Genomic DNA, 4,958 nt, shown 5'->3' with positions numbered 1-4,958 from the left:
TTACAAGTTTGAGGTCAGCCTCAGCAACTTAGGGAGTCTGTATCTCAAAATAAAAAAAATAAAAGGAGCTTGTGATGCTGGGCACCTTGGGGCACACCTGTTAATCCTAGTGACTCCTGAGGCTGAGGAAGGATCACAAGTTTAAGGCTAGCCTGAGCAATTTAGCAAGGCCCTAAGTGACTTAGTGAGATCTTGTCTCATAATAAAAAGAGCTGGAGATGTAGCTCAGAGGTAAAATGCCCTTGGCTTCAATTCCCAGTACCAAAAGGAAAAAAAAAAAAAAGATTTGTAAGTTCACAAATCTACATTAAGAAATTTTTCTATTTTTGTCCTGTTTGTGGTTTCTGTGCTAATTTCCTTATTATTCTTTAGGGATTTATTAATATCCCTTTTGGTGAATGTGAGTCCCAGCTGAATACCCTGTGGGGTTGCACATAGGAGAACATATAGAGTTGGGGTGATCAAACTCACCCCAAATCCACTGATTTGGAATATTCAAGGGAGATCCCTGCCAATCTATAATTTAAATAATTCTCACTCCAAGTGATTGCAAGAATTGGACAAGTTTTGAAAACATTGCCAGAAGGAAGACAATTTGTGAGAGAAAATGCATACAGCTTGTCTGCTCCATGATAGATGTCCCTTATTGTGCAGCTCCACACCCGACACCTAGCCTAGAGCCCCATATTCACTCTCTGATCTAACTGATACCCTGCTCTCAGCCTGGATATCTGTGGGAAAAGAAAACATCCGTCTTCCTGGCAGATGACCTTTATTATTACCTACCTCTTTCAACACCAACCATCCCAAAGGACCTGAACAAAGCAAATACATTCATAAAACCTGAGATTTAGAAAATGTCAGGGCTCCAGGAGATTTTTTTATATCATGCAGTCCAACACCTTTCCTTCCCCTTTCCCCCAGTGAACCCCTAGTGTACAAAAGAAGCTGAAGCTAAGATGGGAAGTGACTTGACCAAAGTCACATATGCAGTTACATGTAGTTAGTGGTCAGATGGACCACTGGTGATGATTCCAGTTTCTATATTGATCACTGCCTTTCGACGCTGAAAAATCGGATAGCCGTGGATATCAATACCAGCTGTGGTACTTGTCATTGTGTGCTGTTGGATACATCAACATTACCTCGGAATCTCCATTTCTTCCTCTGTAAAATGGGACCATTAATAGTCATAACCACGTTGACCACCAAGCATATTGTAGGTGCTTTAAAAACATCATTTCTGCTGTGTATGGTGTTGTATGCCTGTAATCCCAGGTACCCAGCAGGCTGAGACAGGAGGATTGCATGTTCAAGGCTAATCCCAGCAACTCAGTGAGTCCCTGCCTCAAACTTGAAAAAATAAAAATAAAAATAAGTAAAATGAGCTGGTCGTAGTGGTGCACACCTATAATCCCAGCAACTGGGGAGGCTGAGGCAGGAGGATTGGAGTTCAAACCCAGTCTCAGCAATTTAGCAAGGTCCTAAGGAACTCAGCAAGACCCTGTTTCTAATAAAACAAAAATAGGTTGAGGATGTTGCTCAGTGGTTAAGTGCCCCTGGGTTTAATCCCTGGTACCAAAAAAAAGAAAGAAAGAAAGAAAGAAAGAAAGAAAGAAAGAAAGAAAGAAAGAAAGAAAGAAAGAAAAGAAAAAAGAAAAAAAAAGTAAAAATGGTCTGGGGATGTAGTTCAGTGGTAAAGCACCCCTGGGTTCCATCTCTAGTACCAAAAAAGAAGAAAAAAAGGAAGAAAGAAAGAAAGCCTTTGCTTAAAATTTAAATGATTATTTGATTATTAACTTTTTTGGAGCTAAAGGTCTGAGGGTTAGGTTCACCCATTAGACTTGGCCACCACCCTCCGTAGTAGCAGGAGATCATTCAGTCCAGCTGAACTTTAAGTTCTCCTTTCTCTGATCCCCATCCCATTTCCAATCATCACTTTGAGGCTGTGTCTGAGGTTATCCACAGAGTTTTAAGGATACCAAACTCTGCTCTAAGTTTTTGAGACAACAGCCTGGGAGTGCTCATGTATATTTTCTGGTAATTTCAGCCTTTATATATGAGAGATTCCCAGGAAGTGCCCCCTTGGCAACCATATTGGTTCTCATCACTATTTCTCACTTCTTCCCTTGTCTACCGCTGTCAGAACCCTGAGTAAGGAAACAGTGAAAGAATTAAAACTCAGATCCAGAAATTTCTTTCAGAGGCTATATATTAATTGAGAGACAGGCATTGCTGTTAACTTGTTTCTCAAAAACTTGGGGGCCCACAGTAAGAGCAGAGCTGCCCTTCCCTGACTAGCTCTTTGCAGTGGTTTTACCAGGCATTTTAACACCATGTGTGTGTGTGCTCAGCTAAGTTTGCTGAATAGTACCAAGCTACATTTGGGACAGGGTGCCAAGGGCAATGAATAGGTGCAGGTAGATCTTAGATCCTCTCCCTCATGGTCTGATCTCATGGGAACAGTTGGAGAAAGGAAAGTGTGTTTGTTGGTTGGTTTACAAAGTGATCATCAGAGGGAAGGAAGAGGGTATGTATCATAGAAAGTGTGAGCAACTGAGGAAGTGTTAACAGGAATTTTTAGGAGTGAGCACACAAACATAGGGACCTACACATAGGTTCCTCATTAGAGTCTATGAAGAATAAAGCACCTGGACAGGTGTCATGGAATGGGGAAAAGTGAGGGCTCTTCTTGAAGAATCATATGGTAAAAATGAGAAAACTTACAATACAAGCAGGGCAGGATTTTTGTTTTGTTGACTGCTATATCCCTGCCACTGTAGGTCCCCAAGTACCTGGCCCATAGTACATGTTCAATATAAATATTTCTTGAATGAATTTCATACATGTGGCAACTAAAGCATAGGTTTACAAACGTGTACACAGTCGCAGAATTGCAGGGCTGGTGGTAATGAGACCTCAGGTCTCCATTACTCTATAGATCCTTTCAAGTCTTTATGATAATCTGATATAATCCTCCCTTCCTTAAGAAAAATATTACATGCATAATTTCCTTGCTATAAAGATGATATATGCTCATTCTAAAAAATAAAAAAAAACACTTAAGAGTCACAATGCTGAAATACAATCATTGTTAATATTCTGCTGAACTCCCTTGTCTGTATTTCCTTTCTACACATAGGTCTTTGTTGGACAATTAATCTTTTCTCACCCCATTCCAAAAATCTTATGCCCAATCAAACAACATTCATTTCTTCAGTGTGCCTTGGGTTTCCCCACTTTTGATCATGGGATTCCTTAAATCCGCTGTGTGCCTAGCATTTTCCTGCCTTTCAAAATCATTATCAAGTGCCAACATCACCATTATGTATTTTAATTTTTTTTATTTTTCTTATTGTGTGTGTGTGGGGGGGATGGTACTGGGAATTGAACCCAAAGGTGTACCACTGAGCTACATCCCCAGTCCTTTATTGAGATAGTGCCTCACTAAAATCACTGAAGTAGACCTTGAACTTATGATTCTCCTCTCTCAGGCTCCTGAGTAACTGGGATTATAGGAGTACATCATAAAGTCCAGCTGATTCTTTTCCTATGAAAGTTAATTAATTATATTTTGTTTTATGTACAATGAGCTCCTCCCCTACTGGTTGTGAACAATTTAAAGATTAGTTCCCTGTCTGAATCAACTCTATGCTATCAGTGTATAGCATACAATTAGTGCTCTGTAAAGACTGAGTTGGCTCAGCCATGGTCTAAATAATTTATTGAGCACATAATATGTGCTAGGCATTGTGTTAAGTCTTTACATGCATTGACTTATCAGTTTCTTACAAAAATCCTATGTGATACTATTATTAGTTCTATTTTATAGATGAGAAAGCAAGATGAAAGAAGTTAAGAAATTTTCTTAGGGTCACACCACATTATAGTAAGATTCAAACTAGACTATTTGATGCCAGGACACACCCTCATAACTGTTATGCCCTGCTGTCCATAAATAATAGGGAAATTGGAGTGTGTACATTTGGGGGGGGGTGGTAGAGAAAAAGGTCAAATGCTAAAAGATACACAAAGTGCAGGATAAATATAAAACACTTTCATGAAGCATCAATTTTACTTATAGATTTGAAGAAGTGAAAATAAATTATATATATCATATATTGTGTGTATATAATATGATATATATATATATATATATATATATATATATATATCATACACACACACACTTTTCAATCATAAAAGTAATGGAATCCTGTCATTTATGGAAATACGTATGAGCCTGGAGGATATTATGTTAAACAATATAAGTCAGGCATAGGAAGAAAATACTGCATATTCTCACATACTTATGGAATCTTTGAAAGTCTATCTCACAGAAGTACAGAGTAGAATAGTAGTTACCAGAGGCTGGAAAGGGGAGAGGGAGGGAAAATGCTGAGAGACAGGTCAATGGTTACAAAATTAGTTAGATAATTAGTTAATGAGACCTCAGGTCTCCATTACTCTATATTTCCTTTCAAGTCTTTATGAAAATCTGACATAATCCTCCCTTCCTTAAGAAAAATATTACATGCATAGTTAGATAAGAGTTGGCCAGGTGTGGGGGCACATGACTATAATCCCAGTGACTCGGTAGACTGAGGCAGGAGCATAGTGAGTTCAAAGCCAGCCTCAGCAACTTTGTGAGCTCCTAAGCAAGTTAGTGAGGCCTTGTCTTGAAATAAAAAATAAAAAGGGATGAGGGATGCAGATGTGACTCAGGGGATAAGCACCTCTGGGTACAATCCCTGGTACGGAGGGGAGGGGCGAATAAACTTAGCAAGGCCCTCAGCAATTTAGTCAGACCCTGTCTCAAAATAAAAAATAAAAAAGGGTAGGGGATATAGCTCACTGAAAATAAAATTCCCCTGGATTCAATCTCTAGTACCAGAAAAAAAGTGGTATAATTTCTGGTGTTCTATTGTACAATAGGGTAACTATAGTTAATACTGTAA

The sequence above is a fragment of the Spermophilus citellus genome (genome assembly GCF_964194105.1).
Source record: "Spermophilus citellus genome assembly, chromosome: X".
Lineage (NCBI taxonomy): Eukaryota > Metazoa > Chordata > Mammalia > Rodentia > Sciuridae > Spermophilus > Spermophilus citellus.
The sequence above is the reverse complement of the archived record's forward strand: the minus strand, read 5'-3'. Positions refer to the sequence as shown.